Raw genomic sequence first — 16,236 nt, 5'->3', positions numbered from 1 at the left:
CTGCATTCAAACGCAAACACTACACACAAGTACACCACTGCATTGCAATGGTAATAGTACATACAAATACACACCTAAATGCACACATACACTGTATAAAAAAACATGCTTACATTCAATTGCACAAACACAGCTCACAAATACAACCCTGCAAGGATGGTAGATCCCCAGCTGGCATAGCATCGCAGGAGTTGTATGACAGATGGGGATCTATCTTTTCTTTTATCTTGTGCTACAGGGGAGGCCTAAAATTTGTTTTGCACCAGGGCACTCTCTACATTAGTTTTGCTGCTGGGTTGCGGTGGAGGGAGTGATTGCATGCCCAGGGGGCCCAAGCAAATGCTTGCCCAGGGTCCAATCAATATTAAAGACGGCCCTGACCCTGCATACCCTTTCCATCTTCTCTTCCCCTCTATGCAGCATCTGCTGCATTTCACCTCTTCCCCTCTTCCAGACATACTCTCCCTGGCATATTTACCAATGTAGCTGGCATCTCCTTTCAGTTACCTCCACCCTTTACTTATCACCCTTATCATTTACACCTGTCTACATGACATTCCTTCCCTTTCATATAATGCCCTATCCCTGCATGCACCCCATGTTACGTCTTTCCCTCTGTGTATATATAATTACACCTTACACTGTTTCAAAACTAAGATATAGTTAAGTAGATTTAAAATAAAACAACAAAGATTGAATCAGTGTTACTGATATGGTTTTAGGCATCTTAAAAGCTGTCTAAATAAAACTAGGACCTAGCACTTGGCCATTGGTTAGGGAGCCTAGTCTGAGAGGCGATTGTTAGCTTAATCACATGCTATGTGAATGCGAGAAATCTCCGCAAGGAGTGTCTGGCAATAAAAGGCCCACATTGGAGACTTGCTGAGTAAGCATAAAAAAACATAAATAAAATAGAGATAGAAAGCATATGAAAACAAAATTAAACAAGAACATGGGTGTAGAAAGCACAGAATAGGGCCCATAATAGGAGTAAATGCCCAAATAGAAGGCTTCCAGTCCACTGAGCCTCAGATTATTGCTGCATCAGATTGGCTCATGCCAGCATCTTGTGAAAACAGGTGAAACAGACAAATGTTGCCAATGTCCCTGTAAGGTGTAGGGAACATCTGTTGCGGCAGTGCAGATCTTGCCATGGGTAGTGGTAGTCCCAAGGCTGAGGTAAAGGCTGTTGCCTTAGTGGCAGTTGTGAAACACATTAGTCTGCCATTGTGGTGTAGGCTAAGTTGACAACCTGATCCCCAATGGTATTGTATAGCATTGTCTCGTAGTAGCTTGGTCATATGTTGTAGAGATTGTCTCCAGTGTACCGTAGAGGTGGAGATGTCCCCATAAAATGAGAGAGTATAGGTCTCAAAAGTGTGATACAGGGTGTATAGTGTCACTGCCATAACTACGGACCTATCCCTTCTGTGCGAAACTACACTAGGTACAGCCATCTTGGTAAAGCCATCAGGGCACTGGAAGAACTGGCCATATGTAAATGTGAGTCCACCACAATAGATTTTACTATGGCCGGCAGCAACAAGAAGGAGGTAAGGGATCTCTTGCACTGATTCTGGAATACCCTGGGGTTGCGGTATACCCTCAATAAGATGGGTTAGTACCGCCTAGGTTGTCCCTTCCCAGTGTGTATAGCTTCAGAGTGATTATACCCTCCTGTACAAGGTACAGCTGTCTCACCCAAGCACTAGCTGAGACTTAGTGAAGGGTGAAGACGAATTGGTTTATTAGTCAAAGCCCACAAATTTATACACAGACCCCTACCATGAGGTCTCCATTCAGAGTAACACAAGCCCGCCCAGGCACCTCTGTGTCTGGGAGATAATTGAGTCAGCTCTTGGTTGAACTAATCCTCTCCTGTACACAGAAAGCGCAAAACATAAAACACCCCAACATACATGTGATATTAGCCAGCATCCCCACATGCCATATATCCCCAGAAAGGTATTTCTGGAGCACCCAAAAAGCATTCGATAGAAGTACAAAGTTCAGCGGGGCACAGCGCCTCTTATTCGTCGCAGAGTTCCAGAGTGCTGGGTAGAGTTTTCGGTCAACAAAAAGCATGTGGGTATTTGGAGCCCTCCCAAGTCCTTGGTGTCATTCGATGCTTCTCTACCTTCTTTGTTAACCTGCCACAAAGCACTCTGATTAAGTGTCTTGGGATCGAAAGTGCTCTAGCTAAGCTTTTAGTGGACCGCGGTGACTCTGCAATCCGCTTTAGAGTTCCAGGCCGATTCAGAGTTGCTCTCGGTCAGGTGCACCATGTCTCAGCGGTCCCCCTGGTGAAAGATAGGCCGTTCTGGGAAGCCAGGAAGGGGCATTGGGCTGGTAGGCATGGGCTGGGGTTAGTTCATAGTGTTATAGTCCTTTTGTTGGAGGTCCTAGGAAACATGTATCCGGCTTAGGTGACCAGAGGATCCGTCACACCCGGATGAAGGTCCTTCATTAGTGCTATTTGCAATTCAAATAGCGGGTGCTCCTGTTTCAGCTCTTACAACTCTGCTGCCAAGTCTTGATAATGTCCTTTTGATGACTCTGCGTCATTTCCCACCACCCTCCAATACATTAACCTCGTACCTAACAATGGAAAAGTCTTCAAACCCGCAAGCAAGGTTTTAATATCTGCTTTACTTACTGGGATCATTTTTTTGTCAATTGGCGCATCAGTCTGAACTGGCCCTGATGGTAAGTAATTAGTGTTTTTTTCTGGACACTGGACCCTTGTATGGCCTGCAGGGATTTGCCCGCCGATGACTCCTGAGATGACCTCGCATGGGATTGATTCTGGCAGTTGCATTCCATTCGTGGGGTACAGGTAATAGGCTCTCTATCAGCTATGCCTGGCCATGTCACTTCTCACTGAGATTCTCTGGTTCCTCCATGGAGCTCATTTCTGAATACTCAGTTGAAGGCTCCCTCAGTTTAGCCATCTTATTTACATGCGTTCTGGGTGCCAGATGAAGTAAGTCATCTATATGTTTATTCTTCGTATAAGAAACTCACACAATGTCCTGGTAAACAATTTTAAACCCCTAAAAATCAGCAATGGTGGGGTTGATAGCTCATACATGTAGGTTCTCAACCGAGTTTAAGTGAAATACTTCTGTTCCAGTCAGTCACTAGCTCCAGCACCCTATGTTTTATTTTAAATAGAAACGTAATGTTGTACTTCATCACTAAAAGAAGCACCAGCATGAATGTATAGAAATGTAAGAACATGAATATAACGTGATTGCTCAGTGTGTATTTTTACAGAGCTGACTAGCGTGTTGCCATCCAACCGACAACACTTGGTCATGCACAGAGCACATTCTACATGTGTTGTTATACATCCATAAGCACTCTCAATTACGTGCTCTGTCTTGATTTGGCACAGCTGGGTGGTATATTAAAATATGTATGTAAACCCCTTAAAAGATCCTATTTTTTGTTTAATGCATCATCATGGTTTGGTATTTAATGAGACAATCATATCTTTCTTTCTGTGATTCTTTACCATACACAATGAACTAAACTAGTTCACCACCAGAGGGCACTATAGGGTTACATAATGCGATCTTACATGTATCAAGGTACTGCATGTCAAGAAATACAATCATATTTTGCTTTTTTATAGGGCTCTATTTACTGAAAAACAAACTATGCTGAGATAAATAACATATTTGTAGGATGGTACTAAAATAAAATAAAAAATAATTGGAAATATTCTTAGTTCTATAACCTAGGCCTCAATTTAATATTGTTGGATACATTTTTCAAATGATTTAATATTGATCCATAGAAAGATATATTTTCCATATATTATATATATATATATTTTTTTTTAGTCAATCTTTCTTTTATTGAAGCATTTGTAATGGGGTACAGAAGAGAAGAGGGAAACGTATAGTTTGGTTACATTAGAGGGTGTAAACAGTATCAGCGTTAAACTAGTACATTTCCGAATAACGATGCTTCGTTTTTTTGTTTTTAAATTATGAACTTGTAACAACATAGTGTAGTCAAGAGCACTGCATGACGTGTTAGAAAGTCAAAGGAATAGCAAAATACAATAAAATTTCCTATACATGCAGTCCGTAAGTATAGCACGGTTCAGGCTGGATTTACTCCAAGTTACAATAGCATAGGGGACATAAACACATGTGGATTATCGGTAGATTAAACTAGGAGTAGGTAAAGACATCAGTCTAGCGTAGCAAACGATAATATGAAATTTTCAGGAGGGTCGCCATCTAAGTTTAGCATACAGTACATATTAAAACAAAAATGATTAGCAATGTAAGAGCATCCTTATTGTGGTAGCCTGTAATCATGTACTTGAGCTGCACAGTTTAAAACTGCAGTATGTCACATAAGATTTACGTTCCTACCCAGGTAGGCAATAATAGTACAGGCTGTATGCTGTTCAAAGTTAAATCTTACACGTTATAATACTTAGCAACTTTGTACTAGCTATCCTAAAGATTATAAGAAACCAGTGTCCAGGTATTGAGGCATATGCAGAAATGAAAGACAAGTAATAAAAGAAAAGGGCATAAAACTCAAAATATGGTGCATGGCGTTTAAGGGCTAGAGCAGCTGCTCAGAAATAGGGTCCAAAATAGGTGTTAAGCTCCGGTAGCCAATTTAGAGTAGTCCCCTGACCGACTCCAGAGCTCAAGCTCCGCTGCCTGATTGCAGGGATCTGCTTGATGGTATGCTGTAGCCAGTAGCTCCGTATGGTGCATGAGGTTTTTGCGACGGCGGGATCACCCGGGAACTAACATTTAACTTGGAGGTGAAGTTGCAAAGAAAAGTCCAGCAAAGAGAGGTCGTGTGGCCGAGCAGGTAATGTCCCAACAGTTCATAGCCAAGTGTGGTGGTAGTGAGACTGTCTGCTAGGGAGGTTAGTTCAACCTATTCCTCTGCTGGGTAGTGCAGCCGCACACTTCTGAGGAGTGGGAAAGATGGCCCCTTCGGCTAGTAAGATCCATGGGGGTGCGGCTCGGTGCAGGCCGTTGGTAGCCGACTGCCAGCCCCAGGCCTCTGTGAAGGCCCTCACCTGTGATCCACTGACTCGGTTACTCAAGGAGGCCGGGTCATCCCTTCTGCGGGCGTCTTGTGGGGCTCCGGTGTTCTGCCGCCGCCAGCGGCGGGTGAGCCTCCGACGGTGTGGTCGGTGTTTTGGAGTGTAACTCCATGTGGTCTTCAGCCTGGGAAGGCGTCGTGGGCGGCCTACAGGGCTGCGTTTCTGTCGTTGGTCGAGCTTTGGGCCCTGAGGCACATCTTTGGGCCTGGTAGAGACCCCACCACCGTGGTGAGGTGGTTTAGAGTGCGTGGTTGGCTTCACCTGTCTTCTCTGCCACTTGTCAATGTGTGACTCGGGAGCTGTCCGGCAGAACAGGCTTGGTGCGTGGTGGGGAGAGTGCGGTGGGTCAGGCGATGGTTGCACTTTTTGTGGTTTATTCTCAAGCTTCGCCCAGAAGGCTGTGAACAGCTTGTCGATGCGGACCTCCAGCGGCTCCATTAGGTCCCACGTGGTGAGGATCCCTGTGGAGTCCGCCATCTTGGCAGCAGTTGCATAGCGTGGCTGTCGTTTTCGGGTTGCCCCGTCGTCGTTTGGCAGCAAGTAGTGGTGAGCTGGGACCGGGATGACCCCCACCGGTCCATAGGGGGGGGAACGTGTGTTCAGGCTCTGTCTGGAAGCCGTCGCTGACGACGGAGGAGCGGCCGCCTCCTCCCCGCCGGCCATGCTTGAAGGCCTCGGGTCGCTTCGCCGGGTATTCTGCAGTCGGTACCTGTTGTGTGGTACCAATGCGTAGCCCTCTTCAGCAGCCGTCTGTATGTGGCCCATTTGTCGGGTTTTGAGAGTGATTTTCGGCTTTTTACCGGACAGATTCGCAGTTGAGAGCCGGAGCAGCTTTGTCCTGCACCCGCTCGGCTCTGCGTCCAGGCCACGCCCCATTATATATTTTTTGATATTTTAATATTTTGAAAAATATATTTTAAAAGTTTATAAAAACAAAAACAAAATAATTTCAAAAAGTTTATGTAACAATATCAAATCGAGGCCATAGCTTGGCCTCCATTTTGAAAATTAGTTTTTTATCGTTCAGAGCTTGCATTTAGTAAATAAAGCTTTTAGCTAATGGAGACAGCTCCACTGATGAACCCTCCTTGTCCCCTAAACCACCCACTAACATTATTCACCAAAGGCCAAACTGTACCAATCTGAAACTCAAACTGCTAAATTCAGGCAAAAATAGCCAACTATTTGTAAACATACCTCTATAAGTGTTACATAAAGGTATGCAGTGATGGGTACTCTGCCACAGAGGCAAACTGGGCAGTGTCTCCCCACCTTAGTTTTTGCTTCAAAATTAAATAAATAAATAAAAATAAAATTTGTTGCCGTGGTAAGGACTAATAAAAAACGTGTCACAAAAACAGTTGTATTCTATTCTGTTCTGCAATTTTGTTCCCTCACACTGATGACTGGAGATGCTGCTACAGCACTGCAAAGATTATTCATTAAAGTATTGGTAGGAATTCAAAGGGAATTTTACATTTAAGACAAAAGTAGCCAAACCAGAGAATTTTTCTAGTCTAGCTATTTTGGTCTTAAATGAAAAGTTTACTTTGAATTCATTTTTAATCGCTGATAATTCTCACTTTAGTAAATAATCAAGTAAGTATCTAGTCATATCAATATTTTGAAGCATTATTGAAAAAAAAAAAAACTATGGTCTTTTAAATTTTGCAAAAGTAAATATATATATCTGTATATATTATGTCATGTAACATTCTACTTATTATCAAGATTTGCTATAACTTCTGTTCTATGGTATAATAATTTTGAATTTGATGAAGACTGTTAACACCAATATTAACAGAAAGTGCATTTTAGTACTGCATTATCTATTAAAACCACTAGGTGGCAGTGCAAAACCAAATACGATATCTTCTCTCTTTGTGATGCTGTAATGTAATAAGGGTTCATTAACTTAACAGTGAACTCTAGTGAATTGAAAAACTAATTGGAATATTCATGGTAAAATAGCCATGCTTTAATTATAACTAAGATGGCAAATTTTTTCAAAGCAGCAGTTTTTGCTTAAAGTGAGTCTTTCAAAGTGATAAGTGATAGATTTGATTGGTCCTCTCTGGAAACACTTCCCTAAGCAGGGCAATCATCATTGTGGATGCTGACACATTTTTTTCACGGACGGCACAGTGGCATCAACGTATCCTATAAGCCCCCAGCAACAGTGAGAAATGCCTGTTAGTATTTATGTACAGTGGCATCTACATAATTTATACTTAGGGGGGGGGGGCACATAAGGAATCAGGGACAAAAGAAGGGGGGCAGTTATAAAACGCGTTTGTGTGTGTATATATATATATATATATTCACATACATACACAGGGCACAACAAATTCCAGGCGTCAGGTCGCTATGGCGACTAGACATTTTGCCCTGGCACCTGGCATTTGTCAGCACTTTGCTAAGCCGTGCAGGAAACATTAGAGCCGGCGAGCATGGATACGGCGCGTGAGGGAGCAGTAACCTTCCTGCAGCTCCTCTCTGCTCCCATTGCGCGCTGTTTAGTGACATGACGTCACTCCGCCCCTGGCATCACTACAGAGAGCGCGCAGAGGAGCAGAGAGAAACTGCAGGAAGAATGAGAGGAGACACACTGGACGCCAGGGAAAGATCCACTCAGCTCTCCCAAAGGCTGGGTGGATTTATATGAAAATAAAAATGGCAATTTGTGAGTGTGTGAGAAAATGTGTGTGTGTGCGCGCGCTGAAAGGGCCTGTAAATTGTGTACGTGTGCATCTAGGGGCTGCATTGTGAGTACATGTATATTGGGGTTGCATTGTGTGCTTATCAAGGAGCTGTAGTTTTATATATATATATATATATATATATATATATTTATATATATATATATATATATATATATATATATATATATAGCTGAAGGCTCTCATTAGTACTAGTGTGTGGTATAACTTCTGTACACTCTTTACTGCCGACATCTGAGTGTGTCCTTGGAATATCAGGTGTGTCTGGCTTGTCAACTGGATATTGAGAATCGGGCTTCTCGGCCACTCGCAGATCCACACAATTGCATCGGTAGGGAGTTCCTTCGATATCGACAAGATAAAAGCGTGGTGCAATCTTTTGCAGACAGGTTCCCATTCTCACGCGACCTGTTCGATCTCCAGGAAGCGGTTTCATACGGATTTGTTCCCCAATATTCAGTTCAGGTAAATCCCTAGCAGATGAGTCATATCTAGCCTTGAACACTTGCCTCTTAAGTCATAACTTTTCTGGTACACCTTGTATCACAGAGCAGTGGCGTAGCGTGGGTTGTCAGCACCCGGGGCAAGGCAAGTAATTTGCGCCCCCTAACCCGTGGATTTTAGCACTCGAGTCTCTTCCACTAGATTAGTTAAAGAAACCCTTACCCCCCAAGCACATGTATTATGTAATACTTATGTAATTAAAGTAAAATGCATCTAAATACAAGTTTATTTTCCAACACTTTATTGAGTGCGAACATGCATTACACATTCTCCACATTTTCAGCAGGTCTATGAATACAAATATACAAATGTAGTAACCTAGCATGGGCCATGCTATTATATGTCGTCTCACAACCATCGTAAACGACAAAAAATATCAAGAACAAAAACTAAACATCAAAATGGAACCATACCCTGGAGATGATCCAAGACTGGGCTAGATGGAGCCAACTTCCTCAATCCTGTACCTCTAATTGTAATTCTTTAATAGAAGTGCAAGATATCAATCTGTATATAATATACAGATTAATTTAAATTCGCCTGCTTTTAATTAGCGCAAATTTTTCAACAACGGTATTGAAATCTACATTAAAGTCTCTCTCAATGGACAGTATTGCTAGATTACTCAGTCTTTCTTGGCTCATTGTAGATCTCTGATATGTTTTAATTAGTTTAAGTTTTGAGAAACTTCTTTCACAACTCACTGTAGAAACAGTGATAGTAAGAAAGATTCTTAATGTGACAACAAAGTTAGTTAAACTTTCTTGCAGCTTCCACTTATACACCCAGCAAAGCAAATCTAAAGCTGACCAGTTTGCAACCTGCTCATCAGGATTGACCTCCTTATACAAGATAATGTGGTGCCGAAGTCGAGTTATTTCGGTGAGCATAGATGCAGCATTCAATTCCGTGTACTGAGCACACGTGTGCTGAATTTGTTTCTTAATAAAATCATCTTTTTTAGTATCCAACAATGTTTGAATTTGCAAAAAAGCAAATCGCTGGTGCAGCGTATTCAATTCGTATCAATTGCTTCCAGTTGTTCTCTGCTTGTTTCCTGTATTAAGGTCAAGCCAGCATTGCAACTGTTCTCACCATCCATCTTCTTGCGTCTTCCAACTCTTCTCTCTGTAGGTATGCAATAGGTTTTGCATACCTGCAAAGCTTTCTCAGTTGCCTTTGACACTAGACTATCATGTTTTTCATGACAAAATAAAGTCAATGCTTTTAACTTTTGCACGCATTGATCAAGCGCAAGTCCTTCTTGCTGCAGGTAGATCTGAGTATCATTTACTTCGGTTAGTACTGGGTTCCAAAAATGCAAGAAAGAGAAAAAAACATATGTCATTATGCAAACTAAAAGACTTCCTGCATCACCCCTGGTTTCAGAGGTTTCTTCCAGCCCATCTCTCAACGCTTCCAAAGCGTCTATTATTTTCTCAGTGTGTTCAGCAAGTACGCATACAGCTTCATGCGTTGAACTCCATCTTGTGTTACACGATCGCTTTACACGAATTGGTACATGTTTCTTAAGGATATCCCACCTGTGGGTGGAGCTTGAGAAAAATGAATACACCTTTTCCACAGTGCCAAAGAAAGTAACAGACTTTGTCCCAACACCAACTGCATGCATCCCAGCAAGATTGAGCGAGTGATTGTTACATGGCACAAACATTGCTTTGGGATTCATATCCAAAATACGTTTTTGTACACCACTAATGTGTCCAGCCATAGTCGCAGCATTGTCGTATCCCTGGCCGTAGCAATGCTCTAGTTTAAGGCCATCAGCTTGCAACTTGTCACAAATTTGTTTTGTAATGACATCAGCTGATTTCCCATATAACTGAATAAAGTCAATGAAAGACTCTGTCACATGGACTCCTGAATCTTCAATATGCACATATCGAATCACTTGGGACATTTGGTCAGTGTGTGAAATATCAGGAGTGCTATCAAACATTATAGCAAAATACTTGGCCTTTGTGATATTTTGAAAGATGACTGTTCGAATGTGATCGCCGAGCAGGCTAATAAACTCATTCTGGCTCTGTGGAGAGAGATAGGACATAATGTAACCATCTGTGCGTTGTACTCTGTGAAGATGTTGTTTGGCAACTGGGTCATATTTGGCGAGTAACTTGAAAGTTTCTAAGAAATTTCCACAGTTACCATCTGTATTTAAATCTTCAGAGTGACTACGTAAGGGTAAGGTTTGCCTGGCTAGATACAGAATACAATCAAGTATTCTGACTAAGATTGCCTTCCATTTTTCAAATGACCTCTGTTGTGCAAGCTGGGCAGCAGCATCAATAGTCTCCTGTTTATGCAGCCGCATTTCTAATTCTTTCCATATTGTAAATGCACTCAAGTGATATGAACTGCGCTCATGCTCTAGTAATCTAGGGCTTAACTTTCTCCATGCTTTAAATCCACTTGACTTTCCAAATTAACTTTTCCCTTTAGCCTTCTGAAAAAGCATGCAAGGAAAGCAATATGCAGCATTGTTTACAGGAGAAAACACCAACCATGTCCTTAACATAGTCTCACCATTGTCCAAATGTATGTAGAACCAATCCTTGGAAAATGACCTGCCATTACTGTCTCTTGGAAACCATGCATCCTTATTCTGCAGTTCCTCTGTCCCTCGCCTGACAAGTTCAGTTTTCAAGGTTTCATCCATGGTTTCAGGCCAATAGCCAATATCAGTATAAACTTTTTGGTCAATATTTTCTGGCAGATTTGGCCGAGTATAAACATCCTTAGATGAAACTGTCTCTGCTTCTAATGCAGGAACAGGAATGTCTACTGACACAGGATCAGGATTATGAGTCTCCTGTGGTGCTGCTGATGGTCCTGCTGTAATTTCAGCAGTACTCACCAAAAACCGGTGAAGGCTTCCAGCTAACTTAGCTTGCTGCTCTGTCTCTATCTTTCTCCTTTTCCTGCCTTGTGCACCAGATTCTTTTTTGTATGGCATGATATAGGTGTAGTATTCTGCTAAAATTCTAAAAAGAGCTTCCGCGCTTCTCACTGTGATTTTCACAGTGAGAAGATGCCAGCCAAAGACCACACAAGATCTTTGGCAAATTCACTACAGCCTTTGCATACAGAAAGCAGGACATGCAGGGAATAGCCCCAAGAGCTTGAAATCTAACACAGTAAACATCTATGTTTCTTAAACAAACTGTCCAATTTAGACAGCTCTTCTTATCACAGGAATGTCAACTTTAGTTACATTCCAAGTTCTTGAGGCCATTCCCCACATGTCATTGTAACTAGGAAATGCAAGGACTTACTCCAAGAGCTTGCAATCTAGCACAAATTAGCATTTGTGCTTATAAAGAACTGTGTGGCACCAGGCACGTCTAAGTAAGGTAACTGACACCAGCTTTATGCTCCATTATTATAGGTGCAAGAATAATTTCTGCCTTTAATGCTTCCTATCATTAACACACACACACACACACACACACACTGACTCATAAAGACACACACAGAGACCCATACATACACACACAGACACACAGACCCATACATCCAGACACAGACCTATACATCCACACAGACCCATACATATACACACACACACACACGCCCATACACACACACACACACACACACACACACAGACCCATACATACAATCAGACCCATACCGACACACACACACACACACACACACACACACACACAAACATCATATCTGGTTCCCTGGCCAAGTGCAGGTTTTCAGTCCTATGAAGTGATTAATGTACTAAAATAAGACCATATGCACAGCAGTTGGTTAACCTCAGTATGTGAGCAGTCATCTCCATGAATGCAAGGCTAGATTTCCTATTAGGCATAATAGACACCTGTTTACAGGAACCTGACCACTAGTGGGCACCTGTTTTCAGCACTTGTAATGTGCATTTTTGAGCTTAAATAGGCTGATGGGGAGAGATAAATATCAGGAGCCTTGGCCAGGGTCCTCTGTAGTTCTGTCAGCCTCCTAATAGCAGACCTACAGGAACAGTTATAGAGGCTATAAAACTCAGTACTGTCCCAGCTCCACCATTGTTTGTGTAGGAGGCTGGACAGGAGGTGGAAGGGATCACTGCCCATCTGCCAGGGCCGGACTGGCCCACCGGGAGACCGGGAAATTTCCCGGTGGGCCGGTTAAGCTTAGGCTGGATGTAAAAGTTTTTTTTTTTTAATTGCTGGGTAGCTGCAAGGAGAGGCATCACATAGTCACTCCTTGCAATGAACAGACATGCAGCACCGGTATACCTAGTGACATCATATCCTGGCGGCCGGTAATCAGTGCAAGCAGGAGAGAAGCCTAGTGACAGCTCTCACCCAGCTCCAGACCTGCAGACCTAATAATGACCCAGTAAACAATTTGGAAGCAGCAGGTAATGGTACTGTGCAGAGGGAGAATTTTTAATTTGTTTATGTATGTGTCAATGTGTCTGTGTTTATGGGCCAGTGTATATGTGTCAGTGTCTTTATTTGTTTATGAGTCAGTGTGTCAGCAGAAAACGCTAAATTTCACGACTAAAAAGGCGACCACTCGACACCAAAAGGCCACCAAGTGAGAGGTGACATCAAGACGACACCACCTAAGCAACATCCAAAGCAGTATGCACCTGGAACTATGGTGAGGCCTACTAGCATGGTAGGCACAGGAGGGAAGGCTTCTCTCCTGCAGCCGCGACACGCCGAAAATCAGAACGTGAGCCCTCATTCCCCTCCCTTCGGACCGGTGGGGTTATCCCCGTCTACCCTCACATGTCCCACCTGCACAGCAATGAACAAGTGACACTACTGTGGAGTCCCGAACATACTTCCTACGTGACTCACAAAATGGCCGATGCCTGCAAAGCCGCTCACACAGGCAGTGCAAAGCTGGAGACGGAGCTCTGTTTAAACAAAATCTTCCACGCCTTCTGGCATAAACTAGAGGCTCGCATGAACCCTCCAGTGCCGGAGAATTTGCCCACCGACATGCCACACTGCCCACCACGGATGGTCAAGCGGCTGGGAACAGCAACCCCCCTAATTATATAGCCACGGCAGGCCAGCATCAACAAGGGGCCACCTCGGGAGCACGCTCCTGGAACCGGCCTAACAGAAAGCGCCGAAGACATCCTCACCCACGAGCTTCGAAACGGCAAGAGCTTCAGCGGGGCGCAACTAGCCCAAGCCGTTCGGGGAAATAGACAGGTGCAAGGCCCAAACAAGTGACTGCACATGGCAGGCCCTCCCGGAGTCTGGGCAGAACGCGATCGGGGAAAAAAGAGGTGTGCCAAGCAAAGGGAACTGCATGGAGGACTTTATGCTTCCCATAGAGCTTATTCCCTTTCGGCACAGGGACTTTACGTTCTCTTGATTTCGAGACACTAAAATGGCCGCAATGAGGTGCACGGAAGGTTTGCACTCGACCCCAGCAATGCATCGGCTGACTTGAAGACCAGAACTGGGACTTTAACCCAGGCAGAGTACCTGCCGCTGTACACCTTCATGCATTTAAGCAGAATACTCACATAAGTTTCGCTCCTGTTACAGCGCATTGAATGATGCCATTTGACTATTGCAGAGACATGAGGGGGGGTGGGGGGGGTATCATTCTCGTTGCCTAAAGCAAGTCTAGTTGTTTACAAGCTACATACTTTTTTTTTTTTATTATTTATTTTTTCATACGATAGGTATAGCAAGTACAATACAACTTACAGGCTTGCGCAGAAGCCAGTAACGAAGATAACATTCTCGGAAATACAATATGTAACATGAGCTCACATGACCAGCCTTTTTGAAGCCTTTTGTGCCTTGCCTCCCATCGAGGATTTTTAACATTCTTAATTTTTCACTCAACAGGTGAAACAACTGCACAGAAACGGTCGGGCTTACGCAGAAGCCAATATGAACATCGCAAGTGGTTAAATAATACAGATCAAGTAGGCCATACGAGTCCTTCCTGTGTCCCTGCACAATCCTTGCCCCATCGAGGGAGTGTTCATTTTTATTCAGGCATATTGGCTACAGTTGGGGCCCCTCTTTGTACCCTATGTCTTATAGCTAGCCCTGCTCGTGGGCTTCCCAGCACCTCCGGCAGCTTGATTATGCCTGGCGTAGAAAAATACTTGTCCCTTGAAAATCAAGGGATAAATAAAAATAAGAGTAAAAAGAAAAAGATATAAAGCAGGAAACGAAATAAGAAGTAATAATACAGTATCGAAATAAAGTGAGAGGAGATAGCTTAGTCAAGAAAAAGAGAAGAAGGAAGGGAGAGGAGAAGAGAAGAGGGGGGGGGAAACTTCACTTTCCAAAGCAGCACATCCAAATTGCTTTATGGGGGGGTCCATTAAGCGGACCGAGTCCATACTCTGGTCATCACCCCGTCAGTCTCCGCTCGAGCCCACTGGGCTATTGTCCCATGGCTCCCAAAGTTTTTGGAAAGGTACTGTCGTACCCTTCACCCTGGCTGTCAGATCATCCATAATCCTACATTCACGAAGCTACATACTTTTATTCTACATGTCTAGCATAATTTAAATGTCTCAATAGCGGTTCTGATATATATATTCAGCAGTTTACTCCAAACAGGCTATATCGTAGACCGTAGACACAGGCCCTTAACAGGGCATCTAATAGTTCATAACGAGCATTTTAGCATGACGAGCTAGGCTACAGATCTAAGCATATTTTATTATAATGTTTCTTCCCCGACTTAAATCACTATGTCTAACTGGTCTCTAATATATAACCGCCTAGTTTGAGTCACAGTCTTAGACATATCTACCTAGCCTGAACATAATATGAAAATTATGCGGTTCTTGCATGCCATGATATTTTTACTCTGTATTATTTCCTTAGCTTGTACCTGCTGTTGGGGCAATACAAGCATGTTTGTATCTCCAAGCACTTCAAAAATAAGGAATGACAAAAAAAAATTATAAAAAAATAAATAAAACAAATGCATTAATATACGTGTATGTATGCATAAAACAGATTGTATAAAATAAATTGTATTGATTAAAACTTACAATTGGCATTACACTGACCCATATTACTTAATCCAGATGTTAAAATCATGGGCATACAGTATAAAGCAGGGCCAGCCCTAGCCTATAACCAGTGGCGTACACACAACCCATGAGGCCCCGGTGCGAAACTGATCCATGTGCCCCCCCCCGACAGACAGACACACACACACATACATACAGAGACACACACAGACAGACAGATACATACATACACACACGACACATACATACAAACAGACAGGCACACATACATACAGACACAGACAGAGACACACACACACACACGACAAACATACATACAAAGACACATACATACAAACAGACAGACAGGCACACATACATACAGACACAGTGCACAGTGAACCCAGCAGCTCAACTGAACCCCAGTGAGAGGATCCATCCCAGCTCTCCCAGGCACAGGTAGGGAAGCTAAATATGTCTGTGATTAAAGGTTTGTGTATGGGTTTAGTAAATAACTCCCTAATTTGGTATATTTAAATATGTCAATCCCACATAAGGATAGCAAATTAGCAGCTATCTACAAAACAGATCAAATGAAGAATTGCTTTTGTTAATTTTGACATTTCATCAATTTAATAGATAACTCCCTAAATTGGCACCCTTATGTAGATTTGTCATATTTAAGGATACCAAATTAGGGAGCTGTTTAGCAGATAGCTCCCTTATTTGGATATCAGACATCAAGGGGGTGGTCCCAAACTAATCCAAAGACGTGACAATTTCTCTTGAAATCACCAGTTTTATGAAATGTATGAATTCCATGGCTGCTCTTTATTCCCAGTCTGGCCCTGCCATCTGCCCACTAGTAACCTCTCAAACATGAAATGCTTTGCAGGAGGAGCAGTGAAAGCCTTGAGTGATTAACACTGTATAACCTG

This window comes from Pelobates fuscus, chromosome 6 (genome assembly GCF_036172605.1).
Source record: "Pelobates fuscus isolate aPelFus1 chromosome 6, aPelFus1.pri, whole genome shotgun sequence".
Lineage (NCBI taxonomy): Eukaryota > Metazoa > Chordata > Amphibia > Anura > Pelobatidae > Pelobates > Pelobates fuscus.
This window is presented reverse-complemented; position numbering follows the sequence as displayed.